The following is a 17,188-nucleotide window of genomic DNA, read 5'->3' as shown; positions in this document are numbered from 1 at the left end:
CACCAGCCTTACCCATTTTGCGGGAGCCTTCAGGCAAAGACCGATTTGTGTTGTATTTGCACTGAGAGGAGATAGATCACTTACCGCTTTCTTCTTGATAATGGCAGTCGCCTTATAGGGCGCTTTGGAGGGCCAGTAGTGCATGTGTTGGGAGGCTATTTTCAGCAGGAACATGGCAGTGGGCCTTGATCTGGATTGGATGCATGTTCTGGATCGGGGTCCTACAATCCACTGTTCAGCAAGCCGGGTGGAGAGAGTCTGTGAAGGGGTGCAGGCCCTGACTATGCCCACCGCTGCCTTCAAGCCAGCCCATCCTGGCAGGCAAGACCTTTGGGCAAAAAAGCTGGTCTCATGCACTTTGGCTTCAGAAATGCAATTAAATATAATGAAACCACACACACACACACACACACACACACACACACACACACACACACGTCTGAGGCCTCCTTTCCCTCTTAGAATCTTTTTCAGGGTCATATTATGCCTTTCAGCATAAAGGAAGAAAGGAAGGATCCATCACTCCTATGTCTTTTGCTGCTTCTAAGAAATCAGGTCCATGGTAGGATGCTTTTGAGGACTAGAATGTATTTGATTTGTGAATTTTCACCCTACTTTTCAGCAGGCGTGTGTGTTTGCATGTGCCTCTCACTGTGGCTCCTGAGCATTACAATGCAGAACAGCATGCTGGCTGCAGGTGCTGAATATAGTGCAAACTGAGATACTGGTCTCCACCCCCCCCCCCCCCCCCCCCAGCATATGAACTAGCAAAGCAAGACACACAAGGGAAGGGGTGTGGAGCGGGGAAAGGCAAGGAAGGGAGATCCCTGCAGCAATGACAGGATGAAGTGTTGAGTTGTTAACATGTTTTTCCCTCCAGCTGGGGCTGCAGGGCTGTTCTTCAGAGGATGGAGGTGGAACATTTACCCAGAGGCCCTTGTTCCTCTGGTAAATGACAGGTGGGCCTCAGCAATTGTTCCCAGCAATGGGGGTGGGGGTGGGGATTCAATCAGTGTGCATTTTATTGCAAAGTTACCTAGTGTTGCATCTTGAAACACTATATGAACTGAAACGAAGTTGTCCTCCAAAATTTGCACTTCTCTGAATTTGGAAGTGCATACCAGTTAAAAGCTGTGTACTAAAATGTATATTTTAAGGGGAAGAGCTTTTAAAAATGTTTTATATAAGGAAAACTGCCAAAAGTGTCTCTTATGCAAAATATCCCCACAACGTGTTAGGAGAAACATGCACAAAATATCTAGTGATTGCTTATGCATAAGCTTTTTATTTACATTTCTGGATAAACTGAAGACAGGGTGAATTTTCAAACTAAACTGAATTTATGATTGGGAAAATGAGAAACCAGAAGTGATGGATTTGTCCTTCCGAAATTGCTCTTTCCCCCCACTGCTTGTGGCAGATGCAGGCAGCCTAGGCTACAATCCTCTCCTTGCCTGAGCAGACATAACCAGGATTGCAGCATTACTGAGGAAAATCTACAGTTCGATAAGAAAAGTTGATGCTTTGTATACCAAAATCTCAGACTGACTAAATAAATAATTAAAAGATTTTCCACATTAAGATCCTGCTCTCTGGACAATTTATTGGGAAATTATGCAAGAGGAGAGATTTCGTATCCTGGAAGTAATTACTGGCTCAAGCAGTGAGTTATTGCCCTCTTTTGAGATGCTCCATCAACTCTGAAGGTGGAAATTAACATGGCTTCTCAGTGGCTTCATGTTTACAAAAGGCACAACAGATCTGATCAAGGCACATCAGTTGATGATATTCGTTTTTTAAAAAATGTTCTGATTTCATTGGAAATGTTCCAGGTTTACACTGGCATAACTGAAGCCGAATCCAGTCTACTGTGAATCATGTGTGGTAAACATTATGCTTGGAACAAGGAAAGGAACACGGGGCACAGAACTGTTTCCTGCATAAGACCCTTTGAAAGGATTTATGCAAGAACTCATTGCAGTGGCTATGAATGGCCACACGGAAGCCCATTTTTTTCTTGACAAAACATAACAATCTGGAAGGCTATAGAAGGCCATTGAAGGTATAATTAAGGCTGTGTGTATTCTCCGCATTTGTAATCCTTCCATATGAGCAAAAAGTTTGGTACTGAAGAAATACATCAAGTAGACCCTTTTTATTCTGATTCCAGTAGAACAACAACAACACAAGTTTCTAGTCCTTATGTTTACCTGATGTGTGAAATCTCAGGAGGTAGAAACCGCTAAACATTATTTCTAGTGATCCCAGGACTGAACTTTGATGACTAAGATAACCAGAATAATTTATAGGAACTGAAGGAAATGATTGTATGAATCATCCCCAGAAGTGTCCGTATGTGTTATTCAGGCACATTTGTACGTTTATGTGAATGAATGTTTGGAATGCATGGGAAAGTGGCTTTAGTTTAACTGGGGACCTTGAAAGGAAGTGGATTCGCATTCATGGGTCACCTTCGTTCTCTTTCCATATTACCCAGGAGCAGACATTCTGCATCACATCATTGGTTTACCAGTCTTCATGCAGAGTCTGCTGTTGCTGATGTGGTTATTGCAGTGCTGCCTTTACTTCTGTCTATGGCTTATGCTAATTTATTGTCATTTTTAATTTTGTTTGATATATGTTTATTATACACATAGAGAATTGGTAACCTGCTTTGAGTTTGATACCCTTTCTAAGCTAGAATGCTGCACCCATTAGAAGTGATGGTTGGACATTTCAAAAGAGAGAAAACACTTCCCTTATAAATGAAGGAAATATGAATCAGTTTAATATGAGTAAATTAAATTAAACAAAGCGATTAAAAACATTTTGAAGGTGTATCTGAAAGTTAGGTTTATCGCTGAAGAGAATTTTAGTCACCTAAACCTTTAAAAGGCCACTAATTTGCTTCTTGCATGTGGCACACTATAATCTAGGCTGTATGGACTCAGTTGGGTGTAGCTTTTTGGATATTGGGGCTGGATCAGATGATTTGGGTGGGGAAAGGTGCCTATTACACTTACCCCAAGGATAGCACCAAATACACCTTTCATTAGTAAGTTATTATTCCCAAACATAACACGCAAAAGTACCACTTGGCAGTATAATTCTGTAAGAGACCTTTTCCAAAGCTACTTTTCCAGCATCTACAGGTAGGGCACAGAGATCCCACTCATACACATGGTGAGTAATTGTAGACATTATGTCCAAGATGAGAATGAATGACCTTCCATAGGAAGACTGGCTTTGTTACCATCACCATGGCAACTGTGTGCTCTTCCTTTTCCAGTTCCCTTATACTAAAGCAGTCCTCTGTTTTAGGGAAGCCCAAGTGGCCACCCTGCGTGTTGTCCATGCTGCTGCTGCTGCTGCTGCTTGGACGTTCACAATTCTGTGCTACTTTGAGAATTTAGCTTCCTTTATTTATGTGATGAACTTGTAAATGTGATACACAGATTTGTGCTTGAATAATAATAATAATAATAATATTTTTTAATATTTCTGACTAACTAGGGAAAGTATATCCCAGCCCTAGTTTTCAGGGTGTGGTGCACAATTTGTTGTCGGCAGACTATGCAGGATGTTTAAGGAGGGGAGGTTCTCCGTCAGGCTGACCAGTGATATCATTGTAAAAACAAACAAACACAAGGCCAAAAAAAAAAAAAAAAAAAAAGCCCCTGAGAAGCTTTTCCAAGTCTTTTTCCTTGCTTGCCTATCACACAACCCTAAGTACATCATTTTCTCATTCTTGGGTCTGTAATCAGTTTCTGAAAGTACAGCTGGGGAGCCAGCGAGTGCCATAACATGCATTGTCTTAAAAGGGGCTCAACATGAGGAAATTGGGAGTTGGGTCAGCAGTTGTAAATATCCTCTGGGTAATTCAATGTGTTTGTTCTGAAATGCACTTCCAGCAGTCAGTGAGTTATCGGACACCCTGGCACCAGGGGTTTTGGTGGGAAAGATCAGCTGTTCAGATAATGCTGGAAGCAAAACTCCACCTACAGACACGACTGACGAAAAAAGAAAGAAAAGACCCATTAGTTTCATTAATTGCAGAGGGAGACCACAACAGTGGGATGCAGGCAATTAAATGCTTTTTGTTGTCAGGAAGAGGGTTCTGCCCTTGCTTTCTGGTTACAATAAACCCTTTGCTTAGAACTAAGTAAGGCTTGCATGAAATTGCTTGATACAAGAATGAAGGAAATTGACCTGTTGGGAAGCAGGAATGGATCTTTGAAATGCTATTTCATTTTCTTCTGCTTCTTCTTTGTGTCATAATAGTAAATTTCCATGCTGGGTACATAATTTACTTTCTGTACATGCAGTGTTTCCAGACAAAGCTTTTTAGTGTACAATTGCCCTGCTTCAATGCAGAATTGGACATGCTGTCCAGATGATTTGGTCTACCATTTGTTACCTTCATGTGTTCCCCCAGCACCTCTTTTTCTTGACTACAGAAAATACATTTAGGAGAGAAAGACAAGGGCGATGGTCAGTCAGTCAAACGTTTTGTGGTGTCATCAACCTGCCTTATCCACACAAGTTTATGGATGGGTGGAGTCCAGAGGATGGTGTCTTTTACTCATGGCCTTTCCATGTTTCTTCTATCTTCTCCCTTAGCACTGTGCTGGGGAAGAGATGGGACAGCAGAATAATGTTATGATTGCTAGCTCAAGAGACCCTCTGGCTGGAAGCACCTGAAATGGTTGCACAATACTTTTGACTGGTAGTGCTTGGAGCCTTCCATTTCAAAGCAACTGCTGTTTCTAGTGAAATCTTGTATACAGATTGAAGATCCCCAGATATTTTTCCAGGTTAAACTACTACTATAAGCACCAGTGATGATTAAATGCCTCAAAGTGATGCTTTGCTGAAAGGCAAGGCTGTTGGACTTCTCCCATCCCAAAGGTAGGAGAAGACACCTTGAAATATGTCTGATATAAGAATTATAGCCTATGAAAAAATCTGGCTAAAATGATTAGGAGGTAAAAAATAGCACACACATACCTTGACCTTTTCAAGAATTCTTCAAGAATGTCAATTTACAGCAGCCTCTATAACTGATCTGTACCTTCTGGGCCATTTTTCAACATAAACAGACACCTTCTTTCTGAGGCCTAATAGATATGTAGACAGTGTGAAGAAATCACATTTTCATGCTGCCATTCAGATTATGATGTCGGGAAGCAAAACAGGGAACCAAGCTGCCTACTCAAACCCTAGATGGGAAGATTTTCTAAGCTTATTTCACAGCGTCCTCTTTACAAATCTAAAAACAAACAAATGGAAGCAAAAAAGAAAAAAAATGGGGACTAGTTTTTTTTCCCCCTTAAACCCTTCTTTCCCCATTCCAGTTTTGGTTCAAGTCCAATGCAACAGTGATCAATCAGGTTAAAGGATCTACATCTGGTGGAAACAGGTGATGATGAAGGAGGTACGCATTTGGTAGGAGATGGAAACTATGGATCCCCATTAGTCAGAGAGCGGTGAATGCACATGTCTATCTCCTTGGCAATTCTCTGCCCTTGCCCTTTTTAAACTAGATTTGCCACCTTTCAGCCAAGCAAATTGTGAGCAATTCAATCCAATCATTCACTGTGTCTGTAAGATAAACCAGTAGTACAAGGAGCTTCCTTCAACCAATATAAATGTAAATATCTTGTGTGAATATATAATAGCATATTTGCATTTATAATGATGAAATATGAAACTGGGAAAGCTATTGAAAATTCATTATAGCCCCTTCTTAAGCCACTTCAGAATGAAGACAGTGATCTAATAACAATATGTATTGCATCTTTGCAAAATGATTTGCCATTACTTATTCTTTTCTTTAAAAACAGTGGTTTTCCCTACCTGCAGATGCAAAACAAAACAAAACAAAACAAAACTGAACTTCTTGAAGTTTGCCATAATATTCTGCCTTCACATGGGAAACATGCACAAATTCTAGCTGCACTAAGTTTATACTTTTACATACAGCTCTTACAAAATATGGGAAGCCCCTGGAGGAATTAAAAGATAGCAACTGTAAGGAAACAGAGTTGAAAGAACTGGGCATGTTCAGCCTTGAGAAGACTTAGGGGGGACATGGTATCCCTCTACAAGTACCTCAAAGGCTGCCACAAAGAGGAAGGTCAAGTTCTCTTCTTGCTGTTGCCAGAATGTAGGACACGGAATAATCAGTTCAAGTTGTGTCAACCCAGATTCAGGCTGGACATCAGGAAAAGCTTCCTCACTGTCAGAGCAATACGGCAGTGGAACCAGCTGCCTAGAGGGGTGATGGGTTCTCCCACACTAGAGACATTCAAAGAGAAACTGGCAGCCATCTGAGTGGGATGGTGTAAACTGGAGTCCTACAAAAGCAGGAGGTTGGACCCAATGGCCTTCATGAGTCGTTGTCTCATGCCAGGTCAGGCCATTCAGTGTAGCCTGCTATTTTCTATTCCAGGGCCAGCCCTACCATTAGGCTGGGTGAGGCAGCTGCCCTAGGCAGGGGGTGATGGAGACGTCTGTGCACCACAGAGCCTGCATTGTGCCTCCTAACCTAACCCGTTCCCCTAAGTGTGTTCGGAGCAGCCAATAATGAATGACATGCAAAGCCAGTCTGGTCATCTTCTGTGCATGGGATGTCCTGTGCTTGGCAGCACTGCCTTCTTCACTGCAAGCTACCAAGCAGCCTGGGCTGGCCCTGATGCCCTCAGACTGGCAGAAGCCTCCCAGGGTACTTTTAACCCACTGGGCAGTGTTGGCATCGAACGCTCATCTTTCCACAAGGTTTCACTGAGTACAAAGTGGTGTCCCTTGCTGCCATTTTGAAATCATCACTCCAAGGGGACAACTTTTCTTGATGTCATCCACCTGGAGCCCATCTTCTCCCTCAACTTTAACTGAAGGACCATCAGACTGGAAGAGTCATAAACACATGATTTGTGAATAATTTTTGAAGAGGTTAATGGTCAACAGACATTGTCTGATCAATGAATAAGGCTTCACCATATGTAGGGCGGCATGGAGTCCTGATTTAGAGAGGGTGTGCCTCTATTTGAAGGAATCATTTATTTGAAGGACTTTCCAGTTCAGTTCAATTTAAAGATAATGTACCATGACAAGGGAGGGGTCTTGAAGTTGTCCATCACCAGCGAGCACCCCGAACTGTGGACCAAAACGTGGGCACACAGGTCACCCTTGTCTACACTGTGGTGAGATGCACTGGATATTTATTTAAATTTGAGAACAGCTGAACCACTGTATTCACTGGCTCGGTTACTGCATTTTCAGTTATCCGCAGTTGACCTTGGCCAGAAAGAGAAGTTGTAAAGTGCCAGACGAAGTCTCAAAGAAAGAACAAAGGTAAGGTAAGAAAGAACAAAACTGGGGGAAAGGATTTTAGTTTATTTGAATATATAGTTCGTTTGAGTTCATATTGTGTCTTGCTACTTGCTGCCTGCAGGCGCCCCCTTGCTATTGTATAGTGCTTGTTATTATCTGTGATTTCAGGCATCCACTGGGGGGTTTGGAGTCGATCTTCACAGATACGGGGGGGGGGGGGTCCTGCTGTAATTAATTTTAAAGATTCATCCATAGAGACACATTAGCATGTGACACCTTTGTGCCCTCTTGTAGTGATGTGTCATCGGCCACTGTAATTAACAACTAATAACAACTGACAGTCAATTTCTCAGCTGTTAGGCTGCATCACATGCACTTGTACCAGAAGTAAGCCCCACTGAACATAGTGGGACTTGCTTCCATCTCAACATGCCAAGGACTATACCGAGTTAACAGCTCCACGGTTTTCCATTTTGCTCCTCCTCCTCAACTCTCCCAGAACTCATTTTTCTCTCTCAACCACCCATAACCTTGCCCAAGCCATATCCCCCAAGCACCACCTTCTGACCATCCAAAGCAGGAGCAGGAGCAGGACCACCACAGTGCAGTGCCTCCACTTCCGACTCAGACAGCTGCCCTAAAAGAATAGCACTGTCAATGGTATCAAAAGCTTCTGAAAAGGACGGACTCCAAAAAGATTCATCCCCACTTGAATGATACGCATGCCTTACAACAACCCACACACAACCTTTAAGTGAGGTTTTTCATGATGCCTCAACACAGTCAAATATTTTCTGCGATGACTGGAAGCAGTTCTTCAGGAGTCTGGCTACCTGGCAGTGCCAGAGGCTGGCCTGCTGTTGCCTTTTATGGATTCAAATGCATTCTCTATTAACATCGTGGAACCCTGCAATTCAGTTAAATTAAATCCAGCACCAAACCTTGTATAACCACGTATCGCTGTATAAGTAGGCATCAAATCGAGGGAAAAAAAATCAAAAGGCTTCAGAATCTACCAGTGCACAAATTTAAAGAGTGCTTGATACTGTTCCAAAGTATTCATATTAGTCATTTTTTAATAATTCCCATAGGCCCCAGGCCTTTTCTCACCTTCAATTAATGTTTTTAAATCCAGTACACATTTTATCGTGAGCTGAAGTGGACTCCAGGGGATGGTGGAGGACAGGAAGGCCTGGAGGAATGTTGTCCATGGGGTCACAATGGGTTGGACACGACTTCACGACTAACAACAACAACTACAACACATTTTATGAAATACTACCCAAACTACCAGAAATATATCCCCTTAAACCAAAAATGTTGGTCTTTAGTATACCCTCCAGTGTGGCTGTTCACAGCCCAAAGAACTCAGAGAATTATGAGCAGTCAATGCAGGGTTGGGGAATTACAGAAGCAAGCTTAGCTATGCTAACATGCCGTGGCTTTTTAACCACACCAAGCCCATGAAGAGAGCCTATGGATGGCCTGGGTTGTGAAGTATGGGTTGTCCAGCATGGTTTGATGATCTCTGCCGGGATGAGCAACACAAAAGCTCTTGTTTCAGCAACAACCCACAGTCAATCCCTTGTGTGTGGCTACCATGTTGTTTGAATCCAGTCAGTGAGTACTTCCTGGAAGTGCACTATGATACTATCGGAAGCCCATTCAGACATAGCCCTTTCCATATCCTGGAGTGGGAATGGTGAGAGCGAATCGGAATTTCTGAGTGCTGCTTTTGTGAGAAATTGCAAAATCAGTTGTGCAACCCTTGACACTACATGGGTTTGGGTCCACAACTTACCCTTTATCACTGAAGATTAGAAGCAAACCTATTTAAATACTTGGAACCATCCTGATTCCTTTCCTTGAGATTTCTCACACCAGAGTTTGCCTGGAAAGGGAAACAGTGACATATCAAGCTTTTCAGCTGAAGCAGCTTCAAAATGCATACCATACACGCACACATAAATGCACACTTTTAATAGATACAGTAGTGTCTTTCCAGAGAGAGAGAGAGAGAGAGAGAGAGAGAGAGAGAGAGAGAGAGAGAGAGCGAGCACATTACACAAACCCATTGGCTTGAATGTCAGTTTGCACAACAAACGGGGGAACCTCCTGGAGCTTGTGGCCCATATGAATAAGATGGAGTACCTTTTGGATTCTCAAGCTGAGGCACTAAAATTCCTTGGAGCAGGGCTGGGGACACGACAAGTACACCTTCCACACATTCCGGTTGTGGTCATCACAGTGGTGGACTTGTCTGTAGCATCGACGGATGCAGGTCCTTGGAGACACCGAGCTGCAATAGTTAAAACGGCACTTAAGGCAAGCAATGCGTTTGCCTGGAGTGCAGTGCCTTTTTCCCAGAGGATATCCTGTCTGGCCTGGTAAGATGCCCGTCTGCCCTTTACATTCTAGAGAGAAAGTCTAGCCAATATGTGAAGTACAAAGCATGACAAACAACACTGGCTTATCTCTGAGTATGTTGGGAATGTGGAAACCAAACCACATGCCTGTCAGTGTCTGCTGAGACCCAGGCTGGCTGGATGAGTCACATCCACAGTATGAAAGGATCACAGCTCAGACTTCCATTGTTACTAGTGAGCCTTTCAGTTTTCTCAGGGTGCCAGTGAAGCCCCATTTACACATACCTGTGCAATACTTAGTGACTCTGTTGAATTAGTAAACTTCCTCAACTGAAATCTGGGGTGATTGAAGAGCCATGATGGTATAATCTATGATGGTAGTACCACACTTTTAAATAATCTCTTAACATGGCATTCAGCTGGTTTCTTCCATCTATAGGCGCACCCTGTTTTGTTTAGCTTCTTTAAATATTGGAAGACTTGTGGATTTAACAGCCAGTTCACCTGCTTTTTAGAAGGAATGGAAAAATGGAAGGGGTGGGGAAAGTTGGAAGATAAGGTGATGTTCTGTGAGTTCATCATACCTCATGGTCAATAAAAATACATTACTTTTTAATAGCAAATTAAACATTATATTAAAACACCCAAAGAGGCAATTTTATATTCATACTGGTAGGCAATCAGGCCTTGATTGGCTGCAAGACCTCCAAGCCAGCTGGTGCTCATTCTACACAATAGGAAAAAAAGTGTTACATGGAGGTTTTCCATAGTTTACCTTTTGCTTTATTGGAGAAAGCCAGTTAACAGCCTCCTTTCCCCATCCTCTTATCCCATCTTTGGGCTCAGAACTGCAACACCAATTGCAGTGACCTGTTATTTACCCACAATTCCCAGTCCAAACTCACTACAGAAACCATTGCTCTGCTCTTCCTCCACCAGCCATCCCTTAGGCCCAGCTAGCAGGAGCCTCCGCACGCCAGTGCCAAAGGGAACGTGCAGCAGAATGAGCCCTGTGCCATGCCACCATTTCTCCCCCTTTGTTCCTGTCCCTGCCCTACCCTTCCCATTGCATCCCATGCTTCTGGCTCCACACCTCCACTGTATTCCTTTCTGCATTTGTCCCTGTCCCAGCTGTTTATATTCTCTGAGTTGGGCCCACCATGACATGTCTTCCCTAACTTGATAGCCCCTTCCAGGTCCTGGATCCTTCCCTGTCCTCACTAGCCACAGGTGTAAATGGAATCGTTCCCGCTCTAAATGAGATTCTGGCATTGCCAGGCTGAAAACCTGAGGATACTCACAGAACAATTCTATATATGCCTACTGAGAAGCTAGCTCCATTGAGAACTTGTGCATGGGAGTTCAGCCTTAAGGTAGAAGAAAGGCTTGCTGATCACTGTGAGCCTTCCAAGTAAAAGCCCACATGGCACCCTGCTTTAAATGGGTAACTTCTAGTTCAGCCTTGCGCACTTCTTTTCGAACAGAAGTTGTGGGAAAATTGATGATGATTAGGACCACATTGCATGTGTTGGGGCTTACCCCTTTACACCTTTGATGTAGTTCTAACAAATGCCTCTCTCTGGCTGGGTTCAGGCAACAAGTCAAGCGGTGGCGCTTTTTACCATTGTTGGTCTGTCGTATTGTCCAATCACAGTCATGGTGTTTCACCATGGTAGGATTGGTCTCTAGAACCCATGATACGAAACAATGTTTTGCTCTATGGTTTCTCCATACCACAATGGCATGGCATGTTGTCTGAACCCAGGATCATGGTGTCCATGGTTCTGGTATACAACTACCATGGAGTTCTCTGTGAAGAGCAACGGCTGAAGGAGCTGCCCCTGCCATCCAGCCTTTATGAGCAATGGACCAATGAGGAAGAGGCAGGCAACACAGGCAGGGACTGAGTTTCAGGCATGGTGGCTGATGGAATACACGCCCGCAGTGGGAGGACAGAGTGGGCAGGATGGAAACCATGACGACATAGAAACTGCCTGATTTCAGGTAGATCGTGATAAAAAATTGTGAACTGCAGAAACTTCATAGGGTTGCTGGTCGTGCTGTACAGACACAGCTTCTCTCTCAATTTCACCGTGAGAAAGAGAGAGGGAGAGCTGTTATTTTGGCATGGGAAGGAGAATGCCTTTGGTTCCCTCAACAGCTTCCTTCCCATTTGAAGAGAGCCTTGTTGGGACCATGGCACAAGAAGGCAGGGAGAAACCTCTCCACTTGCTCTGGTCACAAGCCCAGTTGCCTCCTAAAGTTTAAATAGAATCACAGGATGCCCAGTTACGTATTGAAAACAGCTCAGCCGTGTGGGCGCTTGGCTTCCATGCGGCCATTTCCTTGGGGAGCCACACCGCCGTTGCCTAGAAGAATTCTTCTCAGCGAGTTTCCAGCCCTGCCAAAACGTTAACATTCCCAGCATCGAGAGAAATTCTGGAGGGCCCCTGCCTGTCACTCTTGTTTCTTTTATGTGACAATAGGATGGACATACTCTTTTACAAGGCAATCTGCTTCCTTGAGAGATAAACTTAGACTGAAGGTCGAGGCATTTCTCTGGAGGAGGCAACCAGATTATTGCCTAGATAAACAGAGTGCCCACCCTATTGTTCTCGCCCTGCTACACATGAAAAGGAGGAAGCGGCAACAATGCACAGCATTCACTAAAGGCAGTTTCATTGGGCTCATGGAGTGCTATCCTAAGCACACTTATGCAGAAATAGTGCTACTCTATTCAGCAGGGCTGACTCCTGGGTAAATCTGCATAGGACTGTAGCCCTCAAGAATATACGTCCCTGCTCATTTAACTGCTATAGCGTATGTACTTACAGTGCAATTCTATGGCTAATCAGAATTAAATCCCATGGATTTAAATTGAATTACATTGTACTTGCATCCTGCCCTTTTTCCACTTGTATGAGGCTTACTCCAAAGTAAGTAGGAGTAGGGTTGCCGCTTTAACTATAGCACTATGGCTATTAGGTAGTAAAGAAATTAAATATTACTTACTCTTTCCTTAAAATAATTAGAGGGTTGATATTGTCAAGGACAGAGGAGGTTTAAGCCGACTCAGCACTTTCTAAACCAACTTTGAGAATGCAAACTCTGTCTGCTCTCTTCTTAGGCTAAAGGGCATGAGTGCAACTCACAATTGGCTTTCAGATCCTCTCAGGAGTCATAACATGCCCTTTACGGGGATCCATCCAGGAGGTTTGGCACAGAGCTCCCATCATCCCTCACCATTGACTATACTGACACAAGCTAAAGGTGTAGGCCAAAATACTTGGATGGCCCTGTAGGTTCTTTCTTGTGTGGTTCTTTTAAGACTGCATCTTTGGGAGTAAGCTCAGTGGGACTGACCTCTGCTTCAGACTGATTAAATGTGTACGCAATTACGCCTGTGCATCAGAATGGAGGTGGGACACTGGAGAGATGGAATGAGGACAACAGATTCAAATCTAACTCAGAGATGGGCAGAAAATAGATAGATGCTTGGGCCTACAACTCCCAGCATTGCTGACCACCAGTGATGCTGACAGGTGCTTCTGGGAGTTGAAGTCCATAACTGACACTATCAAGTCACACTAAACCGTAGAGCACTGAGGGAAAGGGGACCAAGGGCACAGCCCTGCAGCTGGCTGTGGAATGTGGGAACTGTAGGGTTTTTCTCTCTCTAAAGCTTTGCATCCTCAAACAGTCCCATAAGGCTTCTGGTCACAGGATCTTAGGAAAGCATCAGCATAATGCTGAAAATTGAATTTGGAAACTCTCTCAGGGTCAACATCACTTGTTTCACTTTTTTCCAGGCTTGGAGAACACTGACTTTAGCTGTTCAACAGTGGGGGAAGATGGTATTTTATCACGTGACACTGAGACTTTATTTTTGAGGACACTCCCTTCCAAGAGCTACAGGCAGCCCAGTCCTGTGGCTGTCTAGGAAGCCAGAGGACATCTCAGAGACCCAGCTATGAGATTAGAAAAATCACTTCAGTCTGGTAGGCAAGGGAGCCTTATGGTTAATGGGCTGGGATAAATGAACAATAAATTAAGAAATAAGTTTTGCATTCAGGATGCCCTCTCCTGCATTGCAGCCACTGGCTCCATCTCCAAGGCCCAAGAGCAACCCTGGCAGGATGAGGAGAAGGGCACCATCGAGATATGAGGAATCCTGGTGGTGCCTCAGTCTCCTCCCTCCCACTCTGAAGCAGCTCAGCTAGAAGACAGAAATTGGCCAGGACATGTAGAGCCTTCACCCGCCTCTCACCCTCCATGGGAGGCCCATGTTCCTTCTGGTTCAGAAGGTTATGGGCATCTGTTAGAATTGTCCCTTGAATCCGGTGCCGCTCGAGGTTGTTTGTTTCAGGGTTTTCCCTTATCCTAGGCACAGCCCGAAACCATCACAGAGTCTGGCAGTGCCTGATTCTGATACCTACAGCCTCCTCCCCCATTTCACCTCAAGACTGGCTAGGACAATCCATCACAGCGGACTGTGATGTTGGGTGAACCCAGTAATGGACTTGCCACGTGGTATGTCTGGCTTCTGGCTCTCTGTAACCACAGGGAGAAACGATGCTCTATTCTGTGGTTTCCATGCTTCACCATGGCTTGTTTGGGCTAGGGTTTTGTGAACCCAGAAACAATGTTTCTGTGTGGTTTCCACACTAGGATAAAGCCCAGTGGAAAGAGCAGCAGCAGCCGCTAGAAGAGACGCTCCCTCCTGCTTTCTCCACTGTCCAGATATGCCTGGCAACTGATGAGTCAGCTCCAGCGGCACTCCTATTGGCTGCTCCACTCTGCCCTGCCCTGCCCTCAGATGCCCACCTGAAGCTTTGGAACATCACTGGCAGCAGAGTTGCGCTCCGCACTGCCTCCAGCAGCAACGTGGAGCACAAGCAGGAGTGTCTGCCACCACGGCCATTCTTGCCACAGAACTCTATGGCCAAAACATGGAAACTGCAACAAAGCACAGTTTCCTGTTCAGACAGGTAAACAAGCAACAGTGAAGCATGGAAATTTTAAAACAAGCCATTGTTTCCCCACACCTTTCCACTGAGACCAGACATGTCATGCTCCACCATGCTTACTGGGCTCTGACATAATGACAAGCCATGCCCCCCGCTGTCTCCACCATTGCTGGTCTTTGCATGTGAACTCACCCATAGTGCTCTGCTCCCCTATTAGTGGGGCTGCCAACTGATGAGGAAAAGCACTGGGCTGGACTTCTTCTATGACCCTAATAGTTGTTTGATATGTAGACATTACCTAGTGAAGTTTTTCATAGCATGGAGATAAATATGCACCCTGCTGCTATTCACACAGTAGCCCTGTAAGTGTAGGGCTAAAGCATAAAGGAGAGTGGGGCTGTGTCTCTAGTCCTCAGTGTTGTACACCCCCTCTGCTCCATCACATTTGTGAATATCTATTTACAAATGAGAACCTACCCCCATAAAGCTGTACACACTTAGGCCTGTGAAGGAGTTTCTGATGACTCAGAAGCCACTGTGCATAAGCCTTTATCTACACAGGTTTCCCCCTTTGCAAAACTGATGTTTAACATACGGACATCCCAGGACCACAGTTGGCAGTGTGTGAAGTGGCAGGGAAGGGATCTAGCCCTCTCCTGACAGTGTTAATGTTAGAATAGGGCTATTTTCCTCTTCAATGTTTGCAGATCAAGTTGTTGCTAAAGGCACAGAAGCAAGGCTGCTTAAAAACTGCCAATTTTACTGCCCAGACAATCCATTCCCAGAAACTTTATTTTGGAAAAATAAGAAGTGTTTGTAAAAAGGCCATGGATGATTGCAAAAGATTGTGCATAAAGTATTGATGTCCTACTAAATTTCTTCCCTGCATTTTCTGAAATCTATCTCTGCTGTGGAATACACACTGCACATAAAAGAGAATAACACAGGAGGAGTTTATTTGAAAATGTTGCAGCTAAAGCCCTCCCAAGGCAAGGGCTTCAGGCTGAGACATGAACAGAGCCCCTAATGTCTATGAATCATTAAATTATGCAACTGCCTAGTTGTACAGTAGAATGAAAGAACTAAAGAGAAAAAGAACAAGCAACAGAGACTCACACCAGACTCTGCATATTCATGTGTTTCTTTTTCAGGACAGAGGTTCCGTTTCTGCTCTGTTTTTACTCACAAGCCGCATCTGACAGGAGCACAAAGCAATAGCAAAATATTTTGATCAGTGAAGGAATTAAATGCCTCTGTGAATGGAAAAGGAAAGAAGTAGACACGAAATACAAAGGTGCATTGAAAGGTGCAGTCCCAAAATCATCATCATCATCATCATCATCATCATCATCATCATCATCATCATGTAAAAAGCTCTCTTTGGAGTCAGATAATCAAGCATTTCCGGTGGAAATGCAGGCACAATGTAGCATTGTCTGTCTCCTCCTATTTCAGCTGCTTTATTGGAATCATTTAACAAAGGCTTATTGTATTCTCCGTGAGCTGGAGGCACCTTGCAGACATGGTTACTGCTGAATTGTTATACATGGAAAGCTGCCTTGAAAGAGATGAAGCCCTTCTGTGTGCAGTTAAGCAACACTGGTCAAAGCGTGTGCTCTGCTTCGCCCTTCCAGCTCTCCCGTGGTCCTCTGGCAAGGCAGCCTGTTGCCCTCCGGATGTTCCAGGATGCTGCCCCCAGTGTTCCTGGCCTCTGGTCACGCTGGCTGGGCTGACGGGGGTTGACATCTAAGACACCTGGAGGGCACCAGGTTGGGGAAAGCTGCTTCAGGGAGTCTGGCAATCTATCACACTGCAGTCACACTATTTGTTGGGCTCCTTAAAGACTCAGCCTGGTGACTCTACATAACGCCACCTCATCTTCCCCGCAAAATTTTGGAGATTTCTCAATGGTCCTGTGCTGCTATGGCACCTTTACAATGGGGTTTTTCAATTCTGGAAGATTTGAGACCATCACATAGCAGACTATAGAAGAATCTTCTTAAACAAAAGAGAAGTTGAATCTTGAGTAGATTGGCCATTCTTTGCTCAGGGCTGTAACACTAGAATTAGTTTGGTCAATGTTCTTACACTGGATATTAAAATGCAATAATTCCCTAGAAACTGATGTTTGAGAAGTTAATAGCAGAGATATCTACTGAGATCCTGAAGATGTTGTAAATAGTAACAGGGATCTGAGAGGTTTATCTCTAAGGGAACAAGCCTGGGCCCAGGAAGAGGGAGATTCCACAAAAGTCTCCAATTGACTCCGCCTTCCCTGATTGCTTTCCTTGTCAGAACTGGGTTCATCTCCATGAGGATCAAAGTGCGGGCACCCCTGTTTTAGACGCTCTCTACTATGGAAACTGCAGGGATGACTCCTTGCTGATTCATAGAAAAGATCAGGCACTTTTCAGCTAATTCACCAAGATTTTGGGGTACAATCTCTGTTCTGCTCTGCATTAATATTTTGTTTTATGTTTGTCTCTGATCTGACAGGATTTTCTAAACTTTGGTATATTATTT

General features: G+C 44.2%; 1 long non-coding RNA gene across 2 annotated transcripts; it reads right to left on the bottom strand.

The window, feature by feature from the left end:
• Positions 1-1,265: 1,265 nt before the first annotated feature.
• Positions 1,266-9,728, bottom strand: LOC123019325. Of its 2 annotated transcripts, XR_006413907.1 has the most exons (3): positions 9,484-9,728; positions 9,134-9,223; positions 1,266-4,627 (listed from the first exon to the last, which is right to left on the bottom strand). It is a non-coding gene; the product is annotated as an uncharacterized LOC123019325 (long non-coding RNA). The 2 variants fall into 2 exon arrangements; XR_006413908.1 differs by lacking the exons at positions 9,134-9,223; positions 9,484-9,728 and adding an exon at positions 5,008-6,140.
• Between the last annotated feature and the right edge of the window lie 7,460 nt (positions 9,729-17,188).

This window comes from Varanus komodoensis, unplaced genomic scaffold (genome assembly GCF_004798865.1).
Source record: "Varanus komodoensis strain SLA01 unplaced genomic scaffold, ASM479886v1 scaffold12, whole genome shotgun sequence".
In the NCBI taxonomy this organism is placed as follows: domain Eukaryota; kingdom Metazoa; phylum Chordata; class Lepidosauria; order Squamata; family Varanidae; genus Varanus; species Varanus komodoensis.
The sequence above is the reverse complement of the archived record's forward strand: the minus strand, read 5'-3'. Positions and strand labels throughout refer to the sequence as shown.